This window comes from Nycticebus coucang, chromosome 2 (assembly GCF_027406575.1).
Source record: "Nycticebus coucang isolate mNycCou1 chromosome 2, mNycCou1.pri, whole genome shotgun sequence".
Classification (NCBI taxonomy): Eukaryota; Metazoa; Chordata; class Mammalia; order Primates; family Lorisidae; genus Nycticebus; species Nycticebus coucang.
In genome coordinates, this window is record NC_069781.1 from 80,101,319 (window position 1) to 80,118,470 (window position 17,152).

The following is a 17,152-nucleotide window of genomic DNA, read 5'->3' on the forward strand; positions in this document are numbered from 1 at the left end:
AACTTTGTGTGCAATTTAAAATAGTTTAACATAGTAAACGGCACACACATTTTATGTCTGCCCTGTATATCTGTAAACATCTCTGAAGTGATTTCTTTTCAGGAGAGGAAGGAAAGGAATGAGAATTGGGCAGGAGGAGGGCTGGGATGGGATGGAAGCTTTTCACCACATGCCCTTTTGTATGTTTTAATGTTTGAACTGTGAACCTATTTTAAAAAACACCACATCATGGAAATAATGACCCAATCTTGCCTGCCTGACGGAGGTGGTGATGGCTTGATGAGCTGTAATGTCTCTGAGGAATTTTATCCTCAGCTCTTGTTGAGGAATGGTTTTGAGGCTGGGCTGATGAGCCGAATCCCGGTAAAACCTGTCTGCCCTTCTCCGGAAGGAGTTTTCTTACCATGTGTCAGGCCTCTTGCTACCATGCTGGTACTCAACTCCTGTGTTTGCTTAATCCTCACTTTTTTTTTTTTTTTTTTTTTTTGCTGTTTTTGCCCGGGCTGGATTTGAACCTACCATATACCGGTATATGGGGCCAGCGCCCTACTCCTTTGAGCCACAGGTGCTGCCCTATTGAAGAGTGACGTCTGCTGACAGATTGCTGGTTGGGGCTGGCAAAACAACTGTAGTATTGGTTGCTGTACTTGAATGGGAACTTCTAGTCCAGGATGTGGTCCTCTCAGTCTGTACTCCAGAAATTCAATATTATCAGTTCACTGATATAAATTTACAGAAGTTGTAAAGTTACAGAAATGGTAACTTTACTATTGTAACTAATTGTAAAGTTACAGAAATTTAGAAGTGGAGGGGTTGGCAAAACTCAACAAATCCCATACTTTTGAGACCAAAGCTATGCACACATTAATGAAATTTGTACTAGAGCAGTGGTTCTCAACCTTCCTAATGCTGAGGCCCTCTAATACAGTTCCTCATGTTGTGGTGACCCCCAACCATAAAATTTTTTTGTTGCTACTTCATACTGTAATTTTGCTACTGTTATGAATCATAATGTGTTTTCCCATGGTCTTAGGGGACCCCCGTGAAAGGGTTGTTCGACCCCCAAAGGGGTCGTGACCCACAGGTTGAGAACCGCTGCATAGAGCTTGTTGCTCTTTCGGCGCCTTCTGCTCTTCTGTCTTAATGCCAGTGTATTCGTTTGCAAAGCCGATGTGCCTCCAAACATAGGAGACAGGTCTACTAAGTAAAACAGTTATGACAAGATGCTTAGTAAAATGATATTGGAGCAAGGGAAAGTAATTAAAAGTATGCAAACATCACAAAGCACATTTGATTGACCAAACATCCTTTCCACTTACACACTTGACTTTCCAGTGTCCTCCGGACACATGTCCTCTGTGGGGAGAGGCAAAGAGCACCTGCCACTTTATCTATGGCTCTTTGGACACAGAATGTGGCAGAAATACGTTCTTGTCCACCCAGCGCTTGAGCTCATCCTCCATCATGTGGAACTGTCACCAGGAACAATGGTATAAGCTCTCCTTACATCTAGATGGGCCATGCATAGTTCTCTTGAAAGGAATGAGAGCTGAAGTGAGGATGTCGTTTCTGTGCTAAGCCATTTCAGCAGTGAGTTTGCCTTTACCATGTTCTCTTTTCCTATCTACTGGCTCAATGTAGATGACTGTGGAACCCAAGGGATATTGGAATCACAAGAAGGAAGTTCCTAATCAATCACTTGGAGGAAAATTGGCTACTGACCAGAAATGACCTGTCATGGATTGCTACTATTAGGAAATTAACTTTTAATGTGTTATGATAATGACATTTTGGAGTTTATGTTATTCTAATAAATCAATGCACAGGGACACGTCAGTGAGACCTGGACACAAGCCCAACTCTCAGCTTTAAAAAGGAATCACAAGTATCATGAGAAAAATACCCTCTAGGGGAGTGTTTTTTCATCTTTTTTATCCAGTGGCACACTTGAACTTATATTTAACCTTCTGCAGCACACTTAAATTGTTGACAAAAAAAAAGAGTAAAAAATATACTTACTATGCATTGAATTTCTTTCAAAAATAATTTAATGATTTTTTTTACTTTTATGCTCTGTTTTATTTATCACCATTAATAATAACAATAATAATAAAACTACTATGTGATTAAGGTGCAGATAAGCAATTAGGAAACAAAATATTTACAGGTTTTTAGGGAGCCCCACGCTAGAAATGGCAATAAAATAATTACCAGGGAGGTTGTATGAGAGCTAGTTCCAGAGATTCTCCAAGTAGGAGTTGAAGGTGCTCACTGGGTTCTATTTTGTCTGTGATTCTGCTAACCTCTTCCCCCTAAGTCAGTCATTCAGTCACTCATTCATTCGATATATAGCTATGAAGTGTCTCAAATATGCCAGGCAGCATGTGGACGCTGGGGATGCAACGGTAAACAGAACACCCCCCACTCCCCTGGTCTGGGGGTGGTAAGGGCAGGTATGCGGCCTTTACAGTAAGCAGGGATGGCCAGCAATGGCAGTGGTGGGCACTGCTTGCTTTGCCAAACCTACAGAATGAGCTGGAGATACCCAGGGGACCTCAGGACAGTGCCGGGGAGAGCTCCTGGAGAGGCAGAGTGAGGAACACAGTTGGAGAAGGTGGCAGTCACAGCTGAGCTGGACAGGTCAGTTTGGACTGTCCTGAGGACACCGGGGAGCCACAAAAGGGCTTTCGTGGCAGAGTGATCAGGTGTGCAGTTCAGAATGCCCTCTGTGGCTGGCAGTGGGTGAGGAGATAGGAAGTAAGGAAGCCACTGAGGAGTCAAGTGCAGAATTTTATGATGGAGATAGCCTCAAGAATGGTAATAGTTGGCTTGGGGTGGGGACCCTGCACTGGGTCTGCTGGCCCATGACCTGGCCTGAGCTCCAAACTCCATTCTCATTGCATTTTCATGCTGAGGATCACCCTGACGTGTTTGTTCTGCCCTGGCTCAGAGAACCAATTGATTTCCCACCTCCCTGTCTCATCACCATCTGAGTGAGCTTTTATGAAGAAATCTGCTGCTCTCTGAGCAGTTTCATGTATGTTTTCATCTGTTGCCTACAATGAAGTCCAATTAATGATCTTTAAAAAGTTTTGAGGCACACCTAAGATCCTCTCCTGGCACACTGCTTGAAAATCACTATTCTCGGGATTACTTCCATAATTCTACATAATATATCATAATTTACTGATTTAACTTAGGCAATCACTAAAGACTTCCTACTTTGAACAATGAGGATTTAGCTTACTTAATTTCTCTTTTTTCTTCTTTCACCCAATATTTAATAATAATTATGTTTTATTGGTTATATTTATAATTTTGAATATCTTTATAATTAGTGTATTGACTTCTTTTTCTGTAAATGACACATCACCCTGTCTTCCCACTTTATCTTTCCTTTTCAACCTATTGTCAACCACTATTTACTTTTTAGATTTGTCAATATAGCATTTATTTTATCATCTGCAACAACACTCAAATCTTGGATACTTTGCCTATAGGATAATTCCTGAAAATCAATAAAGAGCCATTACTTTCCTACAAATGTAAATAATGTTTACCTGTGTGCCAAGGAAACACCTGGGAATCTTGTTAAGATGCAGATTGGTGTGTCTTGGGTAGGGCCTGAGATTGTGTATTTCTTCTGAGACTCCACACGATGATCCTGCAGCTGGTCTGAGGACTACACATAAGTAGTAAGTTTTCAGCAATCAGTGATGCTGATGAGAAGTCTGATACTAGGCTAATTCACATCTCTCTCTGGTGTCTTTCAATATTTCTTATTCTCAGTGTTTGGAAATTTCAGGAGGATGAGTCTAGATATTAATCACTGTCCTTTGCCCCTGGCAGGCCATTCAATATGAAAAGCTGCGTCTTCAGCTTTGGAGAAGGTTCTATTATTTCTTTGATCATTTCCTCCTTTCCCCCCAACCCTTGGCATTTTACTGATCCTATGTCAGAGTTTTTTTTTTTTTTTTTAAGACAGAGTCTTACTTTGTCACCCTTGGTAGAGTGCCGTACCTCATAGCTCACAGCAACATCAAACTCTGAGGGTCAAGTGATTCTCTTGCCTCAGCCTCCCAAGTAGCTGGGACTATAGGCGCTGGCCACATGCCCAGCTATTTTTAGAGATGAGATCTCGCTCTGGCTCAGGCTGGTCTTGAACCTGTGAACTCAGGCAATCCACCTGTCTTGGCCTCCGAGAGTGCTGGGATCATAGGAGTGAGCCACCTCGCCCCACCCTCATGTCAGAGCTTTTGAATTGGCCTTCTACTTATCTTTTCTCTGTTTCCATCTCATTTTCTTTTTCCTCTATGTTATGTAGATTTTTTTCATCTTGGTTTTCCCCAAGCCCTTCTATTGAATTTTGGGAAAGCCTGTGTTTAATCACTAAATGCTCTTTTTTATTTTATTATATGTTTTTATATCACTTCTTTGTAAATATTATGCATTCTTGCAGATCTATTAACATACTAATGGGAGCACTTGTTTGTTTAAAGTGTCACTTTAAAATAACTAAGAGTAAATCAGAACTGTCTTGCCACAAAAAATAAGTGAGGTGATGGTTATGTTAATCAGTTTGATTTAAACATTCCACATTGTATATCAACTCATCACATTATACCCCATAAATATATATAGTTATGATTTAGTAAAAAATTTAAATTAAAAAAAATAAAGTGTCCTGACTTGTCTTGCTTCCTCTGGGTCAGTTTTTCAGTTTGTCTTTGGCTTTCATGTTGCTATTTCCCCCCACATATTTGGTGATTCTTATTGTCTGTTCATACTCTCGAATAAAAGATTAGGTAGACCCTGTGAGTTTTTCTTGATGTTGTATAAGTAAGATCATTACCCCTAATGTGTTCTGTTTAATAATGTCACAATAGATTATTTACATATTTTTCCTATACAAATAGTGTTTCAATAAACATCTTCATAAATATATATACATATGGATGGGTATAGTTATTTCTATGGAAGAAATTCCTAAAGATGAGAGTGATGGTTGAAAGTAGTATACATGAAAAAAACCAACTTTTTATTATTTTATTTTATAAATTTTATTTTGTTTTATTATTTTTAGAGACAGAGTTTCATTTTGTTATCCTCAGTAGAGTGCGGTGGCATCATAGTTCATAGCAACTTTAATTTTTTTTTTTTTTTTGAGACAGGGTCTCACTTTATTGCCCTTGGTAGAGTGCTGTAGCATCACAGCTCACAGCAACCTCCAGCTCCTGGGCTTAGGCGATTCTCTTGTCTCAGCCTCCCGACCAGCTAGGACTATAGGCACCCACCACAACACCCAGCTACTTTTTTTTCTTTTAATTGCAGTTTGGCCAGGGCAGGGTTTGAACCTGCCACCCTCAGAATATGGGGCTGGTGCCCTACTCACTGAGCCATAGGCACCACCCAGTTCAAACTCTTGGGCTCAAGAGATCCTCTTGCTTCAGCCTCCCAAGTAGTTAGGACTACAGGTATCCACCACAATCCCTGGCTATTTTTAGAGACGGGGGTCTCACTCTAGCTTAGGCTGGTCTGGAACTCCTGAGCTCAAGCAATCCACTTGACACAGCCTCCCAGAGTGCTAGGATTACAGGTGTTAGCCAAAAAAACCTTTTTTTTTTTGAGACAGAGTCTCATTTGGCCACCCTTGGTAGAGTGCCGTGGCATCTTAGCTCACAGCAACCTCAAACTCTTGGGTTCAAGTGAATCTCTTGCCTCAGCCTCCCGGGTAGCTGGAACTACAGCCTCCCGCCACAGCCCAAAACAACTTTTTAATATGGGAAATTTCAAACATATGTAAAACTAGAGAGAATAGTGTGATGATTCTCTTAATTCAACAGAGAGAACTGAAGACATGATGAAGGCTGATCACGATTCATTCAGACCCCTACTCATTTGCATCATCCTGTTAGATTATTTTCAAGCAAATGCCAGAAATATAAATATAATAATTTCATCTGAACTTATTTCATCTGTGGCAAAATATGCATAATTTTCTCATTTTACCCACCTTTAAATGTACCATTCAGTGGCATTAGAACACTCATATTGTGTAATCATTACCGCTAGGAGCTAACTTTACCTCTTTCATGTTTACATGGATGGAGCTGGAACACATTCTTCTTAGTAAAGTATCTCAAGAATGGAAGAAAATGTATCCAATGTACTCAGCCCTACTATGAAACTAATTTATGGCTTTCATATGAAAGCTATAACCCAGTTATAACCTAAGAATATGGGGAAGAGGGAGAGGGAGGGGAGGGAGGGGGGAGGATGGGTGGAGGGAGGGAGATAGGTGGGAATCACACCTATGGTGCATCTTACAAGGGTACATGTGAAACTTAGTAAGTGTAGAATATAAATGCCTTAACACAATAACTAAGAAAATGCCAGGAAGGCTATGTTAACCAGTGTGATGAAAATGTGTCTAACGGTCTATAAAACCAGTGTATGGTGCCCCATGATCGCATTAATGTACACAGTTATGATTTAATAATAAAAAAAATTTTAAATAATAAATTTTAATATATATGGCTAGGTAAATTCCCCAAGATCTTAGTAATTCTTTTCCAGTTCGAAAAAATTTCTATTTCTCTCCATTTTCTTTTTTTTCTGGGTAGAAGAGAATAGGAAACAATAAATCTTCTTCTCTTCCTTACCCAAGTTCTGAACTAATGAAGAAACATACAGTAACTACACAAATGGAGATTTTAAAATGTCATCTGAGAAGCTGGATTGGATGATGTGTCTTTAGATTGGCAATCAAATTGTCTTATTAGTATTTTATCTCAGCATCAGATAGATGGTCCCACCTCATCACGGAGACATCTGTCAACCGCAGGTGTCCCTCCGGAGCCTACTGTATGGCCAGGAGCACATGGAGAGACCGTCCTCTGTGCAAATGGGGACAAGAGGATCCAGATGGCTCTGATCCAACACACTCAGCTGCCTTGACCAATCGTCCACTTCTGGATTAGAGAAAATGAGGAGCAGGAAAAGGGACTAGGGTGATTCCACAGTGAATCATCAGGCAGAGTTGGCGTTACCCCAACAGATGTTATCAATATATGTAATTTTCCCCAGTGGTAGATGTTTCGACTCAAGTTTCCCTGACAACTTATAAGACGGCCTTCTTTTCATAGGCTTATAGGCCATTGTATTTCCTTGGTGTAAACTGCTGGATTTTCTTCTGAGTTTTCTTTTTCTTATTCATGCGTTAGGAGGCTTTTTAAATATTAGGGGCACTAACTTTTTTATCTGTCATACTTTTGCAAATGTTTTCCTCCTAGTGTATTATTTGTCTTTTGGCTGACTTTATAGTTTTTCTTCCCACAGAGAACCTTAAAGGTTTTATTTAGTAATGCCACTCAGCAAAGACTAGGACTTTTTGCTGTGATAATACACAATCGAATCTTGGGCAGTCTGGGTTTATTGAAAATCCTATAAAAACCCACTGAAAAAGGCTTTAAAAAAATTAATACAGTAAAAAGACCTGCTGTAATAGTTTTTACCTCTTTCCCTTACTTGACAAGGATAACCTCATTAAAATCTACTAGTAGTTCCCTAGTTATCCATATGTCATCTGGCCACTTGCGTGGGCAGAAAATGATGAAATCAATTTAAACAGTGCGAGGAAGGGAATGAGGTCACTTCAAAATGATTTTAATCTACTGCACTAATTGCACCTCAAGTGCCTGCACACATTTCTCCCAATTTAAAATTCTAATTAGGAGCTGACATCTTTAAACACCTTGGTGATACACCATGGAGGGGGTGGAAAATCTGTGCTGATTTTCCTTTCTTTATCTGCAGATGAAAGAATTTGCATCCAAAATCCGCAGAAGTTAAAGCTAAGAAAGGCACTTAGAGCTTCCCTGGTCCAAATTCCCCATTTTTTTTTTTTTTTTGTGGTGAGGAGAACTCAAATAACGATTCCAATTTTCCATAGAAGCCATCCTTAACTTCCTTTCCTATCTGCTAACTTCCTTCCTATTTTGTGTTTCGCCTTTGTGCCTGGGAAGTAGCAGGACCTCAAAGAAGTTTGCTGAATGATCAGTTACTCAAGGACACATAGCCAGAGATTGTCAAAGCTCCTTCATTCCTGATCTGGGATTCTAACCTGCCATAAACGGCACAGATTTTTTTATTTTTTTATTTTTTTATTTTTAACTTTTTTTTTTATTAAATCATAACTGTATACAATGATATGATTATGGGGCATCATACACTCACTTCATAAACCATTTGACACATTTTTATCACAGTGGTTAACATAGCCTTTCCGGCATTATCTCAGTTACTGTGCCAAAACATTTACATTCTACATTTACCAAGTTTCGCAAATACCCCTATAATATGCACCACAGGTGTGATCCCATCGATTCCCCTCCCTCACTTCTGCACTGCTGGTGGGAATGCAAATTAATACATTCCTTTTGGAAAGATATATGGAGAACACTCAGAGATCTAAAAATAGATCTGCCATTCAATCCTGTAATTCCTCTGCTGGGCATATACCCAGAAGACCAAAAATCACAACATAACAAAGATATTTGTACCAGAATGTTTATTGCAGCCCAATTCATAATAGCTAAGTCATGGAAAAAGCCCAAGTGCCCATCGATCCACGAATGGATTAATAAATTGTGGTATATGTATACCACGGAATACTATGCAGCCTTAAAGAAAGATGGAGACTTTACCTCTTTCATGTTTACATGGATGGAGCTGGAACATATTCTTCTTAGTAAAGTATCCCAAGAATGGAAGAAAAAATACCCAATGTACACAGCCCTACTATGAAACTAATTTGGGACTCTCACATGAAAGCTATAACCCAGCTACAACTTAACGGCACAGATTTTGGAGTAAAAAACACCTGAGTTAGGATGCTAGCACTGCCATTTGCAAGATGGGTTTTTATCAGCAAGGTGATTAACCCCTCTGGGACTGTCTCCTCCTTTCTCCTTTCCTCTTTGTTCTGCCTTAATCCCCTTCCAGTTAGGCTGTCAATCTTGTTGCCCCACTGAATCAGCTTCTGTCTGCATCTCTTTCCTATTGCAAAGTCTGGCAGTCATTATACTAGACCCCAGGGCAGCCTTTGCTATAGCCTACCCCACCCTCTTTCTCACAGCACTCTTCTCTCCTGGCTTCCAGGACACCTCTTTGTCCTGCTCCTTCCACATCTCACTGGCTTCTCTGCATTGGGGAAACTCGGCTCAGTCCTTGGACTTTTCTTTTCGGCATCTATGCTTTCCCCCCAGTGTGATCTCATGTAGACTTACATGTATATCATCCATACAAAGACAATTCTCAAATTCCCATCACCAGCTCAGACCGCTTCCCTGAACTACAGCTGCCTCCTTACCACCTGCCCATGGATACCTGACCGGCACCTTGTTCTGTGTAAGAACAGACTTCTGATTTCTCCCAAACCTGTTCCTTCACTGTCTTCCTCATCATCCTTCTTCAAGTTGCTCGGGTAAAACCTAGGTGTCATCCTTACGTCTTTTTCTCATGCCCTATATCAAATCTGTCATCAACTCTTGTCATTTCTACTTTGGAAATGGATCAAGAACCAAATGGACACTTCTTATTCCTTCCACTGCAAACACCGTCATCTCTTACCTGGACCATTTCAACAGCTTCCTAATTGGTCTCCAAGTTGCCACAATCCTGCCGACTTTCTTGAGTTAGATCACGTATCTCCTCTAACGACCTCTCCCCTCTCTCCCCAGCCCTGTGGGCTCAGCCACGCTCGCCTCTTTGCTATTCCACGAAATGCCAACAGCTGCCCTGCACTCTGTCCCCTCTCCCTAGACTGATCTCTCCCCAGATAAGTCAGATGGCTTTTCCTTGTCATTTCTTCTGGTCTTTGCTTATGTGTCACCTTTTAAGAGAAGCTCTCTGACGACTTATCTGACATACTTTCCCTCGCTGTTCATTTTTCTACATAGCACCTTTCACCCAACATGCTACGTATTACATATTTGTTTATTTGTTCGTCTCCCTCCTCCACCACAGCTGTGTCACCCATGTCTGGAATAGTGTGTGATACTTAACATGTCCGTGCTCGGTAAACATTTTTTTTTTTTATTTTTACATATACATGTGTTTTTTAGGTTTCCATTTTTTTGCCTTCACAAAATTAAAAAGGCTTAAAATTTAATAACAATAACAATGTTTAAGATAAGGACTAGAAAAAAAAACCTCGTGAAGAACGAATGAACATAAATACATTCAGAAAAGGAATCAGACAATTGCTACATAGAAATATAAAGCAATAATAATAATAACGATAATAATGCAAAGAAAGTAACATTAAGAAACTTTTTTATTGCAGATAAAATCACTTGACATGAGATATTTGTACATATATAATAGTGTACTTAACTACAGGCACAATGTTGTTCAACAGATATCTCAAACTTACTCATCTTGCATGACTGAAACTTTATTCCTGTTGAACAGCAAATTCCGGTTTCCCCGCTCCCGGCATCTTCCGGCAACCACCATTCTACTCTCTGCTTTTGTAAGTGTGACTATTTTACAGTCTTCATATATGTGGAATCAGAGTATTTGTTCTTCTGTGACCGGTTTATCTCACTTAGCATAATATCCTCAAGGTTATTACATTACATATTACAAGGGGAAGATGAATTGATTAGGCTCTCTCACCTGAAGGCCAGCAGGTGGCATGTTATCTTAGTAACCATGACTGAGCAATATGACCTCATTCTTATGTAATTAGTGCCTGACTCAGAGCCACTGTTCTGGCCGCTACATAAGGCTCTGAGGTTTTCGGTCTGTGTGGACCTCACATGGGGGACTTCTTTTGCTAGCATGCCAGCTGCCACAAGCTGAATAAAGGGCATGTCATGGCTACCTTCAGTTCCTCGTTTTTTTTCCAGTCTGTTTGAGTCGGGTCTGAACCTCCCCGATTTCAACCTCTTGCGCTAGACAGGTTGTCACCTATGGCAGGATTTGCTTCCTCTTTAAGGCTGAATAATATTCCATGGCATGTGTTTACCGCATTTTCTTTATCTATTCATCCATCAATGGGTATTTAAGTTGTTTCCACATCCTGGCTATTGTGAAGGATGCCAAAATAAATATGTGTGCAAATCCTTCTTTAAGATCCTCATTTCAATTCTTTCAGAAAGATACCCAGAAATGAGATTGCTGGATCATTTCACAGTTCCATTTCAACTATTCTTAGGAAACTCCATTCTGTTTCCCATATCAGCTGCTCCATTTTACATTCCCGCCTGAAGCATACAAGGGTTCCAATCTCTCAAGATTCTTGCCAGGACTTTCTATTTCCTGATTTTATTTTGTTTTGTTTTTGATAGTGGCCATCATAATAGGTGTGAGGTGATATCTCATTGTGTTTTTGATTGATACTGAGTATCTTTTCATACACCATTTGTATGTTTTCTTTGTAGAAATATCTAGTCAAGTCCTCTGCTCATTTTTTAATTTTCTTACTTTGAATTTGAGGTCAATAAATATTTTTGAATGAATAAACACTTTTGTAAGAACTAAAGTGAGTTAATGTATATAAAGCACTAAACAGAGCATGGTTGAACTGTGAGTTACTCAATAAATTACTAATAAACACCTAGAAAAAAGGGGAGAAAAATTTGACAGGCTAGGTTCCAAACAGAAAGAGTGAATACTCTATAGGAAAGCCATTTATTTCTCCTTGAATTAATAAGCAATTTGTACAAAATTAAAAAGCAATTTATTTCCTCTTGAACTAATAAGCATGCTAATTTTTATTTTCCTTTTAGCTTCAATTCAGAGTATGTTGCTTGGGACTAAGGTAAACACACATCTGATTTCCTAGGACCATCTCAGTTTATGCTTTTTTTAAAACAGAATTTTACTTTTGAAAACAGTTCTAAATAACTATTTATAAAAAAAAAAAAATAGTTGTGTTGGCTGAGTGTGGTGGCTCATGCCTATAATCCTAGCACTCCGGGAGGCCGAGGTGGATGGATTACCTGAGCTCAGGAGTTCCAGACCAGCCTGAGCAAGAATAAGACCCCATTTCTTAAAATAGCCAGGTATTATGGTGGAGGCCTGTAGTCCCAGCTACTTGGGAGGCTGAGGCAAAAGGATGGCTTGAACTCAAGAATTTGAGATTGCTGTGAGCTACAGCACTCTACCACAGGTAACAAAATAAGACTGTCTCAAAAAATAATAATAAAATCAAATCGGTATGTCCAAAATTATGTAAGTTTTTAAAAATTAATGACTACGTTTATAAAAGTTTTAGGTTCTCAGCAAAACTGAACAAAGTGTTAAGAGTTCTCACACACACTCCCATCTGCTGTGACCTAGCTACCCCCACAGCCTCCCCATCATTAACTTCTTCCACTAACCTTGGCACATCATTATAAAACAAAGCCCAAAGTTTACATTTGGGTTCAATCCCAGTACACATTCTATGGGTTTGGACAAATGTGAAATGACATGCATCCGCCGTTACAGTATTACACAGAGTAGCTTCACTGCTTAACAATTCCCTTTTCTTTTCCTGTCTACTGCTGATTTTTATTTTTACAGTAGCCACAGTTTTGCCTTTTCCAGAATGTCAATATAGTTGGAATAATACTGCACGTAACCTTTTCAGATTGGTTTCTTTCACTTAGTGATATACATTGAAGGTTCCTCCAGATCTTTTGGATGCCTTGATAGCATATTTCTTTTTAGTGCTGAGTAATATTTCATTACACAGATGAGCTACAGTTTATTTATCCAGTCACCTGTTAGAGGGCATCTTGGGTGCTTCCAAGTTCTGACAATTGTGAATAGAGCTACTATAAGTATCTCTGTGCAGGTTTTGTGTGGACAACCAGGGTCACAGAACAAGTTTTCGACTCAAGTTTGGGTCAGTAGCAAGGAGGGGTAAGCAGCATTAAACAGCAATCGCTGGATCGTACGTATAGTAAGAGTATTTTTAGTTTTTAAGAAACTGCCAAAACATTTTTGAAGTAAAATTATATAATTTTAATTATGTTTAGTGCCTCCTTTTATTCTCAAAACTGTCTAAGTTTGGGTAATAAACGGTCACTGTACCATTATGATAGGTAATTTCTCCTGAATTACAGAAACACAGTATTTCACCCTAGAATTTCTGTAGTTGTATTTCTTTGAACCAAATCAAAATGAACCACAAATAGCAATTAATCTTTGGAGGACTGCTGGGGAGAAGAAGAGGGAAAGTGAGCCAGTTCTCATTTCTCTTGCAGCAGAAATCAGCACAACGAGGTTAAGAGGCTCCTGCGGGCCCCAGCCAGCCAGCTGCAGAGCAGGCGAGCAATCAAAATCACTGCAAACTTCATTTACTGCAACACCCTCTCAAGGCCCAAATCTTCCTTTATTGTCCAATTAGTTAGGGTTTCTTGGTTTCTAAGAACTACACTTGATGGATTTAAAACAGACTGTGGCAGTCCTGGGAGAGGCCGTGGCCACTAATTGGAGGGAGCCCCCAGCAGCTCTCTGACAGGCTGCTGGATGCCAGCCCTCCCCTTCCACTCCTTCCTGTGCTGGGATTTTTTTTTTTTTCCTCCACCTGGTGGGTCCTCCACCGCTAGTCCTGCACCTGGGGCTCTGATTACTATGTTGAAGTCTGAAAACCATTAGAAAATGGAGCATAGGGTAGTGCCTGTGGCTCTGTGAGTAGGGTGCTGGCCCCATATGCGGAGGGTGACGGGTTCAAACCTGATCCCAGCCAAACTGCAACAAAAAATAGCAGGGCATTGTGGTGGGCGCCTGTAGTCCCAGCTACTCAGGAGGCTGATGCAAGAGAATCACCTAAGCCCAAGAGCTGGAGGTTGCTGTGAGCTGTGATGCCACAGCACTCTACCGAGGGCAACAAAGTGAGACTCTGTCTCAAAAAAAAAAAAAAAAGAAAAGAAAGAAAAAAAAAAAGAAAATGGAGCATCACGGGGCTGAGAAAGTACTTCATTTTGTACACGGCTACTGCTACCATCCAGACTGCCCCACCCTTGTACTTAAAGTGGTAGCCCTAGCAGGAGCCCCTCAGCGTGTAACATGCACAGGCTCCTGACGGGAAGGCCGTGTCAATCAAACACACTGGGTAACACTTCCTAGGTCCCAGGGACTGTTCTATAAGTATTATTAAGTATATTATGTGAAGTAGTTATTATCTGTCTTCATTTTAAAGTGGAAGAAACCAAGGACCAGAATGACTGAGTAACTTTCCCAAGATCACAAAACAAGTGGGCAGTTGGCCTGGGATTTGAACGTGGATGGTGTGATCTATTCCAGAATCTGGTCTTAATAACGAACCTATGTGTCTCTCCAATGTGCCAACAGTGTTTGAATTTTCCCTAGTTAACCTAATAGGTTAATTGGATCTTTCTGCCATGATTGCTTCTGTTCAAGGGAGTATTTTACAAACAGTACAAGCACATTAATTGGGATCCAGATAATTTGACATAAATTACAGGGCTCTAGAACTCAATTTCCTTCCAGATAAAACAGGCATAGATACAGTATTCACATTCGTTGCAAGAATAAAAAGATGTTTATAAAGTGTTTGTATCAAGAAACTGCATAGTAATGCTAGCTTTTATTTTATTGTTATTCTTATTTGGAGTCTGAAATGAAACTTTCCTATTGGAATATCTATAAAAACAGTTTGTAAAACAGTGCAAACAGTACTTTCAACATTTAAGGTACCTTTAAGGGATAATTTAAAAACACTTCAATAGCATTTGCTCATGTTTCAATAATCACCATGCATGCAAATTACAAGTCATGCTCAAATATTCCTTATGGTACACTTCAAAAGACCTTTCCCTAGCAACCCTTGGTTGGCAGAGTGTCTGTTACTGAACTGTTGGAAGGAACGCAAAGTCTGTTACTTTTTAAAATTTGTTAATTTTTTCTTTCTTTTTTTTTAGCTTTTACTGACAGAGTCTCACTCAATTGCCTAGGTTGGAGTGCAACGGCATGCTCATAGCTCACTGCAGTTTCAGACTCCTGGGCTCAAGCAATCCTCCCACCTCAGCCTCTTGAGTAGCTGGGACTGCAGACTGCACCACTGTGCCCCAATAATTAAAAAAAAACAAGAGGCAAGGGTTTTGCTATGTTGCCCAGGCTGGTCTTAAAGTCCTGCACTCAAGCAATCCTTCTGCCTCAGCCTTCCCAAAGTGTAGAGATTATAGGTATGAGCCACTGTGCCCAGCCAAAGTCAGTTAATTTAAATATTATCTATCATTCAGAATGGCTTCTACCAAATTTATATACACATGTAGAATATACTGCTATGTAGCAAGGTATCCTTCCACAAGTTCATGATAATACACATACAAGAAAGAAGAAAACTAATAAAATAAAATGTATGTGTGGTGCTTCCTGTTGAATATCCCAAAGGCCACTCGTAGCTACTCAGACGACTTTCAGTCCATTCCTATCTTTATACCCGGGGATTCTTGATTATTCTGCATGACTGGGACTCCCACATAAGAACAGATGTGCTATCAGTGCCCAGTGTTTGAAGAAGACATATGAGGACTAATAGATACAATTAATTCACACATTGAAAGGAACTTAAATTGTATGAATTATAAGAGCATTTACATACATATGCATAGGTTATACTATTTATTCAGTCTGTAGAGAATGCCTGTTATCCATGAAGATGGTTTCAAAGAAGTACCTTCAATAAATATGAGTCTGCAACCTCCCACCTGCCATTCGCCACCAACAGCCCTGGCCAACAGGTTAGAAACCTACGCGTGATTCTTCAGTCAGCCTTAGGGGTCTCTGTGCAGCTGATGACAGATCTACATTCTCTAGAAGTGCTTCTCACTATCCACAGGTGCTCAGGGCCTGGTGTGTTAGCCTTATTTATTCCACCTCACTTTGGCCAATTGACTATGTGTTGGCCCTTTACCCATGACAGGTCACAGCTCTTTGTGTAGAAATTTAGATACAGGACTAAGAGATTTCAATTCTCATCTCGGCTCACGAATGGAGGAATAAAATATAAAGGGAGAGGCAGACAAAACACTACTTCAGGAACAGAGGAACAAAACCATCTCAGGAGCTGTAGCTTATCCATAGGAGACAAAACGGGCTTCGTAGAAGATGCGCTAACTGGCACAGAAAAACTGAAACAGAAAACGAAAGTGCAGATGAAGGAGAAAGGGACAAAAGCAAAAAAAAAAAAAAAGCAAAAATAAACTGTCTGGGTTCTTGCTAGATTCCTCCTTCCTCCTATGGCCAGGCTGCACCTCTGGTTCTTGGGACCCATAAAACACAAATTCTTGAAATAGATCCTGTCCCCACTTTCTTCTCTCCTTAATTTAAACTAACTTGGCTTCTATTACTTTATAATTCTAACCAATATAAACAGGAACAACCACAGGGCCACACTGGGGATGGAGACATCTGTTAACAGATGTTTGCAAATAGCCATAAAGCACTGTATCTTTCTTTACCTTTTTGTTATTATTTATCATGTGTTATGTCTGTCTCTCCCTTTATATTTGAAATACATTGATGGCAGAGGGCAATGTATTGATGGCAATTAATTGGTCAGCTTCTGCTATAATTTGTAACCCTCGGGGCAACTTTTAAAATGTACACATGAAGGAAGTCCTCCGTAAACTTGCATTCATGACAGTGATTTTATTATTTTTTAAATTAAATCATAGCTGTGTACATTAATGCAATCATGGAGTACAATGTGCTGATTATATATAATTTGAAATATTTTCATCAAACTGGTTAATGTAGCCTTCATTGCATTTTCTTAGTTATTGTGTTAAGATATTTATATTTTACACTTAGTAAATTTAACATGTACCCTTGTAAAATGCACCACAGGTGTGGTCCCACCAATTACCTTCCCTCCACCCAGCTTCCTCCCTCCCCTCCCCTCCCTCTCCCCTTTCCCCTTCTTCTTGGGCTATAATTGGGTTACAGCTTTCATAAGAAAGCTATAAATTGGTTTCATATACATTGTACATTGGATACTTTTTCTTCCATTCTTGAGATGCTTTGCTAAGAAGAGTATGTTCCAGCTCCATCCATGTAAACATGAAAAAGGTAAAGTCTCCATCTTTTTTAAGGCTGCATAATATCCCATGGTGTACATATACCACTATTT

The 17,152-nt window shown here is 39.8% G+C and overlaps 1 protein-coding gene across 3 annotated transcripts in view; it reads right to left on the reverse strand.

The window, feature by feature from the left end:
• The window catches only part of APBA1 (amyloid beta precursor protein binding family A member 1), a 248,861-nt gene that overhangs the window by 96,547 nt on the left and 135,162 nt on the right, over positions 1-17,152 (reverse strand). The window lies entirely within an intron of this gene.